This window comes from Erpetoichthys calabaricus, chromosome 17 (assembly GCF_900747795.2).
Source record: "Erpetoichthys calabaricus chromosome 17, fErpCal1.3, whole genome shotgun sequence".
NCBI lineage: Eukaryota > Metazoa > Chordata > Cladistia > Polypteriformes > Polypteridae > Erpetoichthys > Erpetoichthys calabaricus.
Window position 1 is genome coordinate 43,962,716 of NC_041410.2, and position 17,547 is coordinate 43,980,262.

Below are 17,547 nucleotides of genomic sequence, written 5' to 3' on the forward strand. Positions count from 1 at the left end.
TACTATTGAAAACGTTTTAATTGTAGGTCAGATGTTTGCACTGTACAAAAGACATGTATGAAGACTTTGAACAGGATTAGTAGGTCTAAACTAATATTTCTTTTGGTTGAAGTTCACTATGTTATTTCTGCCACCTTGGGTACTGCTTTGACTAACTTCTGCAGGATCTAACAAAGTAACTGCTTCTGTTAGTTCTAAGGCATTTGATGCTAGCCATAGTTATCTTACAGTTTGCATGTCACAGCCCTACCTGATTCACACCTGACCTCAGAAGTGACATTCCAAACTCTTTACTCCGTTTACTGTACTTGGCTTGCAAAAAACATTTCCTGTTAACTTAGATTTGTATTTCTAAACGTGACTTAGACCTCCTCTACAAGGAAATTGGTCATTTGGACAACGTGTGGAACTATGGTAAGGCTGCAGATAAAGGTTATCAAAAACATTTTTTCATCTTAGGTAATAAATAATATATCAATATATCCTAAATAAGTTTGGGCGTTCTAAGCTATGGAATCTCTTCCTAAGCTTTCAATTTGCTGCAAGCCATAGCTTCAAAGTATAAGAGTCGCTCTGTGCATGTATTTCCGTCTCAGTTTTAGCTAGAAGGCAATTTTATTCTTTCATGACATACTTCTTGCTTCTCAAATCTTTTTTTTTTTTTTTTAACGTTTAAATTGTTCCAAAGATGGAACAAGACAAAGCCAAAATCAAAGTCAAGGTCAGGTAAGCAGTAGGGTTAGTTTGTTTGCCAGAAATCGGTACTAAGAATCATGCTAGACTTTCAGAAAGTGTCCACAGACTTGGACAAAGTGTTCATGATGCCCTCTTAATTACGGTAATGCTGATAAAGTAATTTCATGAAACTTCAGCTACATAACCATTAGCAGCCCACCATTGTGTCCTACCAATCGGTGCTCAAGTGGCAGCTCCCATTTAAAAAAAAAAAAAGAAAGAAAATTCAGTACATTGCAAAACCGAATGGTAAATAATTTCATCTAAGTAAAAAAAAAAATATACTTAGTAAACAGTGATATTTTTTGAGTCCCTGTATTTCAAAATGTAAGACAAAATACATTTAAGGATGCTTAAACCTTATAAAAATTAATAAAAAAACCATAATCATAACAAAAATAACAAAAAACACACACGCAAAGTATACGTAGCATGCATATTTTCATACAATGTATACAGTATAGTCACTTCCACAGTTATTGGCACCCTGGCAAAGATGAGTTAAAAGGGCTGTAAACAAAACACCTTTCAGCTAATTAGTTTAATCTCACACTGAATTTGTGAAATTCTCACAAAGAATTTCTAGAAGTGCCAATACTTGTCACTTGTGTTATTTTGTTTAAAATTATTTAATTCTTGATGAGGAATTTATTTTTTTTCTCAGAATTTACTTCAGTTAAAGGTTGGATTTCTGTAATATTTTCAGTGTGAGATTAAGGTAGCTCACAAAAAGTTGAATATTTTTTACAACCTTCTTTACTCCTCTTTTCCAGGGGTGCCAATAATTGTGGAGCTGGCTGTCTGTGCTCATTCTGCAAGTGTGTGTGTGTGTGTGTGTGTGAACACCTACCTATATGCAGTACATAGTGTTTTTATATTGCAGTATTTCTTACAGTATTTGTTGTTTGGTTGCTGAAAAGTCTATTATTACGACCTGTGGATTGAAACTGTCCCTGTAACTTCAAGTGGCAAAGCATACACTTGCAATTTGAATGACATGTTTTGCCATTTTTTAGAGTTTTCAAAGTTACAAAGATTTGGTGTAGTACATCCCCATATTTAAGTTGATTTTTGTTAAATTGCTGTTAAATACAGTATCGGCATATGCCCCATGGGTGAACAAAAACTATAAGGGAAAGATGAATTTTTGGATAGGTTGATGGTGGTGATTGTAATTTTAATAAGCATGTTGGATCCAATGGTTATGATAAAATTCTTGAGTGTTTAACCTTGGTACCAGAAATGTTGAAGGTGATAGAATTGTGGAAGTTGGTGATGAAATTTAAAATGGTTTTGTGCAACACCATGTTTAAGGAGAAAAGTTGGTGACATATAAAACTGATAGTGTAAGGAGCTCAATAGACTATGTTCGTAAGGAATGTTGATCATGGCATGATAAAAAAAAAAAATGTAAAGGCGATGCCTGGAGATGACCGTTTATCTCAGCATTACTTTATTGTGTTATATTTTTAAGTCAGAGGCTTGAAAAAAGCAAATGTACAGGGTTTATCATGCCTGAAGATTTGGAAGTTGAAAGAAGAGTATGAGAAGTAGTGCTGGGCGGTATGACCAAAATTCTATATCACGGTATTTTTCAAAATTATACCGGTATTCAACGGTATTTTTTTTCCCATGCATGAGTGGATGTTAACCACATTTTCCACTGCAATTACTGCAGTAGACTGGCTAAGAATAACCTATTCCACTGTCATGAGAATTGTACATTGTACAAAAAAAGAAAATTAATGTGCACACAAGTATTAATACAGGTTTGCATGGCCCCATAAAGTGATAGCTTTCAAGGGGGTGGTGATAGTTTTCAAGGGGGTGGCACTAATGAAGAGAAGGAATCACATTGCATGACAGTTGCAGTCAAAATATAGAACCTTTGTATTGAACAGATTTTGCAAACAGCAAACGAAAATTTTGACAACATATTTTCAACCATCCAAAGAGGCATTTAGACTTAGTAAAATATTCAGAGGTGCTTGTCAAAAGTTGTATTGCACTAAACATGTCTTAGAAAAGGAATAAATAGTAAATATTTTTTGTAAACCAACTACACTTTCCTTTAATGTTAACAATCTCTGTCCACTGACATGTTAAAGTGACTTTTTAAACAACTTAACCATCATTAAACTGCATAATATTTAAACTAATTAATAATAACAATAAAATAAGTAATAGTGCAACTTCCAGTAATAATACTATTACTTCAATACTTCAAGCCCAGGTGCATTACACAGTATTCACCAATTAAAAATAAAATAAAATAAAACAACTGAACCATCATTAAGGCAAATTGCATTAATATGGACCTTGCTTCAAGCTAAGCTATATACATAAATAATAAAACTGCAACTAGCATTTATAATGCTATTTGTGGTATAGCCCTACAGAATCGTATTAGGGCCACAGTGAAGAAAAAAAAATGTGGACGCAGGGAAGAAAAAAAAAACTATATGTCGAGAATAAAGTAGAAATGTTGACTTTATTCATCACATTTCCATTTTAATCTCGACGCTTATATCGAGATTAAAGTCAACATTTCCACTTTATTCTCATAGTTTATTTTGTAATTAAAGTAGAATGTTGTAAACTAAACTTCATCCTAAAATCAATGTTTAATTTACTAGATTTTCTCAAACCCTGTCATAAGTTAATGTAGCACATTAAATGCTTTCTGTTAAGTGTTTCCCGACCCAGTTGTTAATCGCTACGTGCTTCTTAAACTGACTTCCTCTACACTGAGAAGAGGCGCAGGCAGTGATCGGCGCACAGAATACATTCACTTCATGATATTCCTGCTCTCTGAAAATTTAAAATGCTAAGAAAAATACTTGATAACATTTTCAGGATGAAATGCATTAAAGCAGGTATTAAACATGCACGGTAGTGTGGCAGTAGTGCTGCTCCCTCGCAATAAGGAGTCCCCAGGTGTACATTATGGCAGATGTGACGAGGCTCCAAAAAAATGGATGTACGAATGGGTATCGCACAGGTTTAGCTAAAATATTGTGTAAATGTTGGGTTCGTGATCTGGTGGTCGGAGACACGAACACAGAATTCAATGGATGTTCATCTGAGTGGGCTTTCTTTATTGCATGTGTGCTGGCTCTGTCTGACGTATCAAACCCCCAGTTCCTATCCTTCCTTTTTCTTTCTCCACATAACCAATCACCACATGATAAACGTCTTTGTGAATTTAAAACTAGTTATAAACTTGGACCATGGAGTGTGCTCAGAACTTTAAAAAAAAAAAAATCTTCGTTATACATGTTTAATTATGCCATCCATTCAGGGTTGCGCCCATCCCAGCAAGCATTGTGTGTGAGGCAGGAGCAAATCCTAAACGGGGCGCCAGCACATCGCAGGGTGAATACGAGCAATACATACACTAGCAAGGTTAATATAGCATAACAAAACCCCATACCCTACATGACTTTGAAAGGAGACTGAAGCACGCTGAGTAAACCCACCAGAAAAACATGACAATTCAAAGCAGGGAACACCTGGGACCCCCTTGGCTGCGAGTCAGCAGTGCAGCCTCCACGCCACCGTGCCCCCACATGATTAATACATGCTTTAATGCAGTTCATCATCAGTGTTCTCCCTATCATCTTCGCCCGGCTAATTTAGTTCAGCGCCCGGCTGTCATCTTGCATGACATTGTGAGATGACAGATGCAGATCTAATGATCTGCAGAGATGGCAAGGGACGAGCGGGAGGATGGGCAAATATTTTAGAAGTAGGATTGCAAGTTGCGAGGGGAGAGGCGTGGGACAGGATGTTGCCGATCATTTGATGCTAAAGCTAATAGTGGGGACGAGGCGGAGCAGAGTTCACAAGCAAAGAGTATGGGGAGGTGGGCTTTCGAGAGGGGGGTGTACATGGTAATAGCGGGGGCGGAGCAGCTTAATACAGTAGCAAGGAGTATGGAGAGGTGGGCGGGCGAGAGGGAGCTGTACATGCTAATAGTGGGAGCGGAGCGGAAGTTCACAACATACAAATAGAATTACTAGACTCCGCATAACCAGCAGCATCGTACGTCAACGTCGCCGCCATATTGCAAGTGGCACTGCTGTGGAGTGAAGTAATGGATAAAGATGCCTCACGCATTTGCTGCTTGGTATTGTACAAATCTCTGTACGGTCCAAACCAGATCCCGGGGGATTACATTTCATAGGTAAAGCTGAACAATTGTTTTGGTTATATTTGACCATTAGAAAATCCCGTTTTATAATCTTAACTTTAGCTACACCAGGCTAAGCTTGCAAAGCTACGCATTTATGTGCTCAAGTGAGCCTCCAAACAATGTTTTGGCTAAACGTATTTAGTCACGAACTATGTAGATTGTTGTTAGCTGTTAACATTTCTCAAACTTTGAAGGTTTCCCAAAGAAATCCACCTTAGGAAGCAGTGGGAGCTAGACTTAGACGGGATTTTGAGGAAGGTATCATGTGATGTGGGCCGTGCTAGTTTGGTAACAGATGCTGTACCGGCATCATATGATCAAAGCTACCACTTCTTCACATTAAAAAACAAAGGAGGTTTGATGATTCCTTCTGAGGGTACAGTCAAGATGGTCAAAGTAGCTGAGTGTGTTATCCGACAGTTGACATTAGAACAAGCTGTCAGGGTATCTTTGATCAATCAGTTTGTTTGGGCTGAGATTGGTTCATATGATGCGTTTTTTCTCAAGGAGCACATTGAGGAAACACAGTTTGAAATTGACAACCATCATTTTATGCTCATGTCTTTAGTTGTGTCTGTCTTCCACAAACTAAGGCTGCACCATATTGCCAGACTGAATACTCTCAAATTACAGAGTGGCAACACACGGAAAAAGCTATGTAAGACAGTTCATGGATTTTAGATCCTATCCTGTATATATTTAAGTAACCACATTATGTGTGTGTGAGAGAGAGAGAGGGAGATTGAGAGAGGAATAAGTGAAATGTTTTCAGAAATTATTAAGCCAATTTGTATACAATAAAATTGTTTATTTTTGTCATTGAGTGTATCATTTCACTGTTAAAAGAAAGACAAACAAACATAACTGGCAGTAACAGTGCAAAATTCACAATTGGTATGCCAGTTTGAAAAGATAAGTTTTGAGGGCAGTTTTAAAATGTGTTATTGAATCGAGCTGATATATGAGTGGGAAGAGAATTCCAGAGTTGAGGAGCACCAGAGGACGCTCTAGCTCCCATAGAACTGAGTTTGATGTGCGGTACAGAAAGTCGAGCTTGCAGATGAGGATCTGAGTGAGCAAAAGGAGTGTAAGTCTGTAGGAGATCAGTGAGGTAGGGGGGAGCAAGGTTGTGGAGAGCTTTAAATATTAAGAGTAGTATTTTGTATTGTATTCTGTAGTTAACAGGGAGCCAGTGAAGTCGAGAGAGAATAGGTGTAATATGTTTAGTGGATTTAGAACAGGTTATTATCCTGGCAGCAGAATTTTGAAGAAGTTGTAAGCGATGGATACGTTTTTGTGGGATGCCAGATAGAATATCATTACAGTAATCTATACGTGAGGTGACTAGGGCATTAACAACTTCAGTACTGTGTTGCATAAGAACAGGACAAAGTCTAGAAATGTTTCGGAGATGGATGAAGGCAGTCCGAGAAATGTTATTTATATGGGAGGAATTATTTAATAATAATTATTATTATTATTTAATAATTACCATTATTAGTGTATAAATGGATATAAATAATTGCATTTAAACGATTCGCCAAAATCTGTTGTATGTAAATGATACTGTTTTAAATGTTATTGTTTTTTCATCAGAAAACCCGGTTTCCACGTCTACCTGTATTAGTTTAAATGGCACTTTTGCCGCTCGCAATATGGCAGACGCACAGACGTATCGTGTCGACTGGGCAACACAGTTAATGCGGCGTCTATCTATATATGTCTGTGTATACTATAGTGCTGATAAGCGTTCAGCTGCTCTCTTCTTGTTCAGCACATAGCAAACCAATATATATACAGTTGTTTAAGCATTATGTGTGTTCTATGTGCAAAAATCCTTGTAGCACTCACTGTGTTTCCTGTTAAAGTGACCCCATCTGCCGTTCTTATATTTTCTCATATTTGGACCTGCATCCATGTTGCAAAAAGTGCGCAGAAACCCTTGCAGCATACACTGTGCCCTGAGCAAAAGTTTTCTCACTGGATTGCTGAGGGTTTTGTATGGAAGCGTATTAGGGCCACGGTGAAGAAAAAAAAAATATGGACAAAGTGAAGAAAAAAAAACTATATGTCGAGAATAAAGTCGACATGTCGACTTTATTCTCCACATTTCCGCTTTATTCTTGCCGTTTATGTCGAGAATAAGGTCGACATGTTGACTTTATTTTCGACATTTCTACTTTATTCTCATAGTTTGTTTTGTCATTAAACTAGAATGTCGTAAACTAAACTTTATCTTTAAGTCAATTTTTAATTTACTAGATTTTCTTGAACCCCGTCATAAGTTAATGTAGCACATTAAAAGTGTTCCCCGACCGAGTTGTTAATCACTATGCGCTTCTTAAACTGACTTCCTCTTGCACTGAGGAGGCACAGGCAGCGATCAACGCACAGAATATATTCACTTCATGATATTCCTGCTCTCTGAACATTTACAATGCTAAGATAAATACTTTATATCATTTTCAAGATGAAATGCATTAAAGCAGGTATTAAATATACACGGTAGTGTGGCGGTAGGACTGCTCACTCACAGTAAGGGGTCCCCAGGTGTATATTCAGTGTAGAGAACTTTATGGCAGATGTAACGAGGCTCCAAAAAACTGGATGTATCAATGGGTATCTCACAGGTTTAACTTTTATATATTGTGTAAATATTGGGTTTGTGATCTGGTGGTCAGAGACATGGAACACAGAATTCAGTGGATGTTCTTCTGAGCGGGCTTTCTTTATTGCATGCGTGCTGTCTCTATCTGACGTACCAAAACCCCAGTTCCTATCCTTCCCTTTTCTTTCTCACCACATGATAAACATCTTTGTGAAAATAAAACTAATTATAAACTTAGACCATGGAGTGTTCAGAACTTAAAAAATCTTTGTTATACATTTTTAATTATGACATCTATTCAGGGTTGCGCCCATTCCAGGAAGCATCGTGTGTGAGGCAGGAACAAATCCTGAACTGGGCGCCAGCTCATTGCAGGGTGAATACGAGCACACACATACACACTGCAGGGTCAGTTTAGCATCATAAAACCCCACATCCTACATCATTTTGAAAGGAAACTGAAGCATGCCGAGTAAACCCACCAGAAAAACATGCAAACACAAGGCTGGGAACACCCAGGACCCCCTTTGCTGCGAGGCAGCAGTGCAACCTCCACACCACCGTGCCCCCACATGATTAGTAAATGCTTTAATGCATTTCATAATGAAAATGATATCAAGTGTTTCTATTAGCATTGTAAATGTTCAGGGAGCAGGAATATCATGAAATTAATGTATTCTGTGCGGTGATCGCTGCCTGCGCCTCCTCTTAGTGCAAGAGAAAGTCAGTTTAAGAAGCATGTAGCAATTAACATTGGTTGGGGAACACTTAACACAAAGCATTTAATGTGCTACATAACATGATGGGGTTTGAGAAAATCTAGTAAATTAAATATTAATTTTAAGATGAAGTTTAGTTTACAATGTTCTACTTTAATGACAAACTATGAAAATAAAGTCAACATGTCGACTTTAATCTCGAGATAAATGGCGAGAATAAAGTAGAAATGTCGCGAATAAAGTGGAAATGTCGACTTTATTCTCGACATAAGCGTTGAGATTAAAGTGGAAATGTCGAGAATGCGTACCTGCCGTAGTGCAAGTGTGCATTGAATATCCAACAGGCTCTCACTTTCCCACTCAAAAGTCTTATTCTTAGGTACTTTTTAATTTTTTCCAAATGTTTTACCAACATGAGCAAAAAAAATGTTCTGAAAACAACACTGCTCAGTTATTTCAGAAAAGAGACGCCACAAACTAATGAAGGTGCGGCGTCAACTCCTAATATGGCAATTTCAGACAAAGACATTGCAGAGGCTGGTTTATCAGGGGAAATCTCTTCAGCACACACTCTGCCAATTGATAAATCTAAGCACCGTTTATCCGGCATAAACAAACAATGGTTTAAAGATTTTAATTGGCTAATGGTCAAAGGAAATGGTATGTGGTGCTCATTGTGTATGAAATAGTCAAACAAACACCCCCTAAGAAGGGAGTTACCTTGGGTAAACGTGCCATGCACAAGAATTCGAAAAGAAAGCTTGCTAGACCATGAAAAAAGTAAAATGCACATTGAGTCTTCTGCTGACCTTTTAGGAAAGCGTGTACTAGAGCAAAAATGAATCGGTCAAATTGAAAGATCTGTATCTGTGTTAAATAACTTACAGAGAGATACCTTTGTGGGAGCTTTAAGATCCATGCATTGGTTGGCAAAAAATGAGTTGCCACATACAACGTTGTTTGAAAAGCTGTTGGAACACTGTAAAGAAATGGGTTGTTCCTTTTTACAACATCTCAGTGTTGGTAAAAATGCACATTACACCTCTGAAAGAATAGTGCAAGAGCTGCTGGATGTCTTAGCATCAGAAATAAAATCTAACATACTGAAAAATATACACACAGAAAATTTTTTCAGTATTCTGTGTGATGAAACCACAGACCTCTCAGTTGTAAAACAATTAATTATTTACATTAAATATGTTTGCCAGGTCATTTGAGGTCAGAATTAGTTTTGTATTAACCCACAATATGATTGAGCAACACACTGAATGAGACTATGGATACTTTAGGCTTGAAAACTGCTAATCTGGTTGGACTAGGGTCAAATGGAGCTGCTGTTATGATTGGGTAACAGAAAGGTGTGGCAAAACTGCTTAAAGATAAAACATCTGGGGCCTCATGTATAAATGGTGCGTACGCACAGAAATATTGCGTAAGAACGTTTCCACGTTCAAATCGCGATGTATAAAACCTAACCTTGGTGTAAAGCTACGCACATTTCCACTGTACGTCATACCCTGTCGTAAGCAAGTTCTCCGTTCGGTTTAGCAGACTGGCGGCACCCAGCGTCAAAGCAGTGCTACTGTTCCTGTGTGGTTTATCATTCTTTTTCAGATCCACGTCCCTGACGCGGCTTTATAAATACACTGAAATTAACCGCATATTGTTTATTAGTTTAATGCATCTGATTGTAATTAATCAGTAACAATATAATGGTCCACGGAATGGTCAGACTATTCCAAATACCATAACTGCTTTAACGTTGTTACTCTCACTGCACCTTCTTCTTCTTTCAGCTACTCCCGTTATGGGTTGCCACAGCAGATCTTTTCCATATTACTCTAACTGCACCACTCGGAGCAGCTGATCGGAAAGAGAATTATCGGTATACAGCATCAAGCACACGCTGCCTCAGCCATGCTTCGTATTTGAACTGCTTCTCACATGTCAAACGCTTCAAACCTTTCCTGTACGGACCACGCTGTTCAGAAAGAGTTTCATCCCAAGAGCTCTAAATGCACTCAATCAGTCCATCAACTGCTCCTTGTAGAACTGTTTGAACTTATAAGTACAGTGATCCCTCGCTGTATCGCGCTTCGCCTTTCGCGGCTTCACTCTATTGCTGATTTTATATGTAAGCATATTTAAATATATATCGTGGATTTTTTGCTGGTTCGCGGATTTCTGAGGACAATGGGTCTTTTAATTTCTGGTAAATGCTTCCACAGTTGGTTTGCCCAGTTGATTTCATACAAGGGACGCTATTGGCAGATGGCTGAGAAGCTACCCAACTTACTTTTCTCTTTCTCTCTCTTGCGCTTTCTCTGATCCTGATGTAGGGGGTGTGAGCGTCTAAAAAAGTTGAAAGATTATCTTCAAGTTGCTACCTTCTGTGCAGCTGCTTAGTGAAGCGACATGCTGCACGGTGCTTCGCATACTTAAAAGCTCGAAGGGCACGTATTGATTTTTGCATGTTTGTTTCTCTCTCTCTCTCTCTCTCTCTCTCTGCTCCTGACGGAGGGGGTGTGAGCTGCCGCCTTCAACAGCTTTGTGCCGGGGTGCTTCGCATACTTAAAAGCCAAAAAGTCCTATTGATTTGTTTGCTTTCTCTGTCTTTATGACAGTCTCTGCTCCTGATGCACTCTCCTTTGAAGAGGAAGATATGTTTGCATTCTTTTAATTGTGAGACAGAACTGTCATCTCTGTCTTGTCATGGAGCACAGTTTAAACTTTTGAAAAAGAGACAAATGTTTGTTTGCAGTGTTTGAATAACGTTCCTGTCTCTCTACAACCTCCTGTGTTTCTGCGCAAATCTGTGACCCAAGCATGACAATATAAAAATAACCATATAAACATATGGTTTCTACTTCGCGGATTTTCTTATTTCGCGGGTGGCTCTGGAACGCAACCCCCGCGATGGAGGAGGGATTACTGTACAATCACCTCACTGTAAACTTGCACTACAGTTATAATATTACACAACCTGAGCCACTTTATAAAGCGCGTATTTACATATGATGACGATATCATTTTTTAGATGAAATGCAGCAAAATATGTTTATTATATTATACAGATAAAAGCACTGTATGCTTCACTGGGACAGGCGTGAACGATACAATAATTAAACATGTACTACGAAGATATTTTAATGTTCCTTAAACGTTTTGAAGAATCGGCGTTATAAGCTTACAGATGGCTTAACGTCTATTACAGAGCTGATTGTGTGGTGATTGGTTACTTGAAGAAAGAAAAGGAAGGACAGGAATTGGAGGGTTAGTACGTTTGAAAGAGACAGTACTGCAGGGGCGGCCTTAGGCATGTGCAAACTGTGCACCTGCACAGGGCCGCCAAATCCCAGGGGCCACCACGCCAATATATTATTAAATATAAAGCAGAAAGAGAAAATAACAACACAGCTAAAAATGCAGTGGCAAATTTCGGCAAAAGTTAAACACTTGTGTCATGAGCACGAGGTGGCTATGCAGTGTCCGCAACGGACGTGGTCATCCGCCGTGCATAAGATACCATATTGAAGGGGCCACCGATTCTTTCTCTGCCCAGGGCCACCACAAGCCTAGAGCCGCCCCTGAGTATTGCTGCAATAAATTATTTCATCGAACGTCGCGCACAATCACTGCGCCACCTTGTTCTCATGTTTAATAACGTGCTTTAACTCCTATCATCATGAAAATTATATCACGTATACATCTCAGTATTTTAGTTATTCAGAGAGCTGTAACATCACGAATGTAATGGATTCTGTGTCCTGTCGGAGGAAGAGAAAGCCGGTTTAAGAAGCACGTAGTGATTCATGCACATAGAGCACATAGAAGAACACATACAAAACAAAGCATTTAACGTGCTACTTTAATTACAATGTGATGTGAGAAACTGGTTAATTAAATGATTTTAAGATGAAGTTTATGATGTTCTACTTTAATGACAAAATAAACTATGTAATTTTAAGTGGAAATTTCAAGATTGAAGTTGACATTTTGTGCTTTTTCCCCACTGTGTGCCTTTTTTTTTTCTCTGTACCCTAATAAGCTTTCATATGACACTCAGATGGTGGGCTACGTCTCGCCTTTTCACGGCTACTTTGATATCTGACAACTTCTTTTTTATTTCGGGCACTGTGCGACTTTGTGAACTTGAGCTTTCGAGTTTCTCCGACACACTGTCAGTCGATTAGCTTCCTTTTGTTGTTTATATCACTGTTTAAACCAACAAATAGTACATTTTTCCTTGCCTCCACTTGATATTCGCTGAAATTCTTCTATTTTCCCTCTTGCTTTTCCCATTGTCTTTTCACAGAATACTGAGCTTAAGGGCTATTTATATTGCTTTGCATATTCAAAGAGGCGTAATTCTGGGAGGAGTTGGGGCAGGACAGCAGGCGCGTGCACGAGCTTTACTTTTCACGCTGATCGGGATTTATGTAGCGGAAGAATGTAGAAGTTTGAGTACGCACAGATTCCTGCATCTGGATTTTTCTGTGTGTAAGCACATTTCGGCTTTTGTGCTTACGTCATGTTATAGTGCGAATTCTACGCATGGCGTTATGCATGAGGCCCCTGGACTCTTGGTCAACTGCCACTGTGTGAACCGCCGATTGGCCTTTGCAAGTGCCCAAGCAGCAGCTGCTGTACCTTATTTAACAAAACTGAACGACATCTTAAGGCAGCTGTTCTATTTCTTCCAAAATTCTTCAGTTAGAGGATGGCTGGTTTAACGGAAATTCAAAATATTCTGAACATTTTCACCGTTCAATACCTCCACTAACTCATGCACTCAGTTGCATGTTTAGCGGTATTTTAAGGTGGTCCGTTGCAAGTTGTGCCTCCCTTTGACTCTCCTCTGAAGAGTGACAGCATGGGATCCTCAAAGCAACTCTCAAAAGATCTGAAAACAACGATTGTTCAGTATCTTGGTTTAGGGGAAGGCTACAAAAAGCTACCTTAGAGGTTTAAACTGTCAGTTTCAACTGTAAGGAATATAATCAGGAAACGAAAGGCCACAGGCACAGGTCTGGCAGGCCAAGAAAAATATAGGAGCGGCATATGCACAGGATTGTGAGAATGGAGGTGATCTGTGGGTTGACTGTAACCAAAGACCTGCAAGAACATCTTGCTGCAGATGGTGTATCTGTACATCGTTCTACAATTCAGCGCAATTTGCACAAAGAACATCTGTATGGCAGGGTGATGAGAAAGAAGCCCTTTCTGTACTCACGCTACAAACAGAGTTGCTTGTTGTATGCAAATGCTCATTTAGATAAACCAGATTCATTTTGGAACAAAGTGCTTTGGACTGAGGAGACAAAAATTGAGTTGTTTGGTCATAACAAAAAGCACTTTGCATGGTGGAAGAAGAGCACCGCATTCCAAGAAAAACACCTGCTACCTACTGTCAAATTTGGTGGAGGTTCCATCATGCTGTGTGGCTAGTTCAGGGACTGGGGCCCTTGTTAAAGTCGAGGGTCAGATTAATTCAACCCAATATCAACAAATTCTTCAGGATAATGTTCAAGCATCAGTCACAAAGTTGAAGTTATGCAATGGTTGGATATTCCAACAAGACAGTGACCCAAAACACAGTTTGAAATTTACAAAGGCATTCATGCAGAAGGAGAAGTACAATGTTCTGGAATGGCCGTCACAGTCCCCTGACTTGAATGTCATCGAAAATCTATGGGTTGATTTGAAGCAGGCAGTCCATGCCCGGCAGACATCAAATTTAACTGAACTGGAGAGATTTTGTATGGAAGAATGGTCAAAAATACCTCCATCCAGAATCCAGACACTCATCAAAGGCTATAGGAGACGTCTAGAAGCTGTTATATTTGCAAAAGGAGGCTCAACTAAGTATTGATGTAATATCTCTGTTGGGGTGCCCAAATTTATGCACCAGTCTAATTTTGTTATGATGCATATTGTATACTTTCTGTTAATCCAATAAACTTAATGTCACTGCTGAAATACTACTGTTTTCCATAAGGCATGTCATATATTAAAAGGAAGTTGCTACTTTGAAAGCTCAGCCAATGATAAACAAAAATCCAAAGAATTAAGAGGGGTTCCCAAACTTTTTCATATGACTGTATTTATCCATTCAGTATTTTTAATGTGCACTCCTGTGTTGTAACAGTACATTTCCAAAGTCAAAATATACCATTTTCTGTACATATTTAACATAATTTTACTTACGCAAACCGTAACTTTTGGGTTTTTCTTCATCAGTTGAATGTCTACAGAAAGTGGTTTATTTTGACTTTGGATATGTATTGTTACAGCATAGGACTTCACATTAAAAATGAACAGATAAATATGTGTACAAATGTCATGTAGAAAATTGTGATAACTTTCAAGGGGATTTAATACTTTTGCATAATTCTGTATATTCCTAGAGGAATTATATTATCACAAATGAAATAACTCGGCCTTTAATGGGTAATAGTTGATAATTAATTAATATTTTTTTGCATAAAGGATACTCTAGAGTAAGTTTAATACTATAACTTGCTAGCCATTTCAAGAAAAATATGGTGTCTTTGGCTGGTAGCTCTCTGTTCATCAAAAATCTTCTTATACTTAATTTCTTCCCATTTCTATATTGGGTCTATATACATGATTTTCCATCCATTTCGGTCCTGCAACTCCACTCCAGTCAGACCCCTTTCCTTCAGAACCTTGCCACCAAGTGGGCAAACCAGCCTAACTGGTATTGGTCCCATGCGTGGGTAAATGGAGAGGGTTAGCATCAGCAAGGGTATCTGGCTGTAAAACTTCACCCAAAACCTTTAATGATGGAATCTTTTCCTCAGCAGTACAGGCTGTAATTAGTATTAGAGACAAATGCAGCAAGAAGAACAGCAGCAACTAGAATTAGACATAAGGAAATTGGAAGTACAATTAAAATAGTTACATACTTTGGTTGAAATCTTGGAGATGTGCCATTTTTAAGCACCCCTGCATTATAAAACTTAAAAGTACAATATGTCAGGAAATGTGGCATGCTTCAGTTTCTTTTAGTTGAAATTGTAATCATTTTCTAAAACCTGTCTATGTTACCTGAATGTTTATTTTTTCAAGCTTACTTTTACAAATATCTGGCTATAACTAGAGTGGTATGCATATTTTTAACAAGGAAGAGAGAGAAAAAAAAATGCAGGAAAACAGGCTAAGTGAATGGGCCATAGTCACTGAACAATTGGGGTGCAGGTAACTCGCCTTTTCTTGAATTCCTTTTCATAATATTTGGTACTGCTGCTCAGGACTTGGGCATGAAGACACAGTCTCTTTTTATCATGCAGTTCAGACAAAAACTTGTTCTATGAGAGTTATTTTCTGCAAAAATGAAAATGCAATCTCTTTTGTAATTTAATTTTCAAAGCCTGCACACAAGAATAACCACATTTGCAGTTTCATTTTCAGCCTGAAGCTGCAAAAAATAAAAGTAAAATGCAAATAAGCACTGGCGCCACCTGCTGATCATTGGATTTTAATTTTCCTCTTTGCATTTTCATTTTCAAGTTCTCAACATGCAATTATCGAGGGACAATGGGCAGGGCTTAGTGATTTTCCACAATTTTTTTTGTCCTTCATAGCTGTAGAGCCTCTTCGATCGATAGAATACTTCTCACTTCAGCTGTGTTTAATTCATGTGATTTTGATCTTTTCACCCCCGCAAGATTGCAAGATTCACAGCAAAACTGTCTCAAAAAATGTGAAGACCATGCATAATTGTAGTTCTGAAGAAACTGATGTGCTATTAATTACAGTACTTAACATGGCAGAAATGAGCCTTTATTGCGTCATTGTTTACATTTATTTAGACTAAAACGCTTTGTATTTTTGTAGTATCATATTGTACTGTCGGTGCCAAGCACTGTAATGGCTCTTTGGCGGAGGTGCTGGAGAGCCTAGAGGCTCAGACCTGTAATCTGGAGTGCCATTTACAACAGCAGTACAGGGATGGAGACAGCTGAGAGAGTTGCCACTGACCCCAAGGGAACTGTGAGAAGCAGGGCCGGTGGTAAAAATGTGGATGCAAAGGACAAGGTTGTGAAGCGGTGGTGAAGGAAGAACCTCAAAGCTGAGATCCAGATCTGGAACACAGTTTGCAGTGCCAGTTCCATAAACGAAAACAGCAAAGAAACCGGTACATCTGCATCTCCACACCAGGTGGTTCACCTGCTTACTTACAGCTGACCAGCGTTGAACAGACCTGCTGCACCGAACAACAGCAAAGCATTTAACATCTCGGTTGTGCCACCTGCCAGTACAGCATGCAACATCCCTGTTGCGCCATATGACAACACAGTGCTCCTAAACCCTGTTGATGTGTCCTCAACATCAGCTGCATGACCAGAGTGGGAGGGAAGACCGCCCAGTCATTTCGATGAGTTTGTGCACTGTTGCAAGAAGATGCAAGTGCCTGTTGGGGACTGTGACTTTAAAGGGAGGGCTATGCAGTGGCACAGGAGAATTTACATCAACTAGGGATAAGTCACCAACAGATTGAGCTGGCATTGTATCATCAATAGCCAGAGTGCCTGTAAACTCTGCACAGTCACACGGGCTTTTCGGACTAGTGCAGCAAAAAGCAAGCAATCCCTTTAAGTATAGCAAGCCCCCTCAAAGAGCCATGTAAGGAGCAGGGAATCGAACCATTGCGGTATAATACTGCAAAAATACAAAGCATCCCATTTCCACTTCAGTTTAAGTAAATCAAAATTATGACATCATAAAAGCTCATTTCTGTCATGTTAAATATTGTAATTAAATTGCACATTAATTACTTCAGAACTACAATTATGCATGGTCTTCAGATTTTGTGAGACGGTTTTGCTGTGAAGCTTGCAGTAGGTGGGTGAAAAGATCAAAATCAGGTGAATTAAACACAGTCGAAGTGAGAAGTATTCTATCGATCAAAGTGGCTCTACAGTTATGACGAACAAAGAATTGTGGGAAATCAGGGTGTAAAGCCCCACCCATTGACCCACGCTATTTGCATGTTGAAAACTTGAAAATGAAAATGCAAAGTGGAAATGCATTTTACTTTTCATTTTTGCAGCTTCATTGTGGTTCAGGCTGAAAATGAAATTGAAAATGGGGGTATTTCATTTAAAGTTTTTGCAATATTTTTGCGCACAGACTTTAAATTTAGATTGCACTTTCATTTTATAATTTTCATTTTATTTTTTGTAGAAAATACCTCCCATACTTGTTCATGTCCTGCTGATGTTCAAAATAAAACCTGTGTCTTCACCATTCTCCCACATTTTAAT

General features: G+C 38.7%; 1 protein-coding gene across 1 annotated transcript in view; it reads left to right on the forward strand.

Moving 5' to 3' along the window:
• The window catches only part of LOC114667253 (secretory carrier-associated membrane protein 2-like), a 105,192-nt gene that overhangs the window by 1,023 nt on the left and 86,622 nt on the right, over window positions 1-17,547 (forward strand). The gene's annotated exons all lie outside the window — the stretch shown is intronic.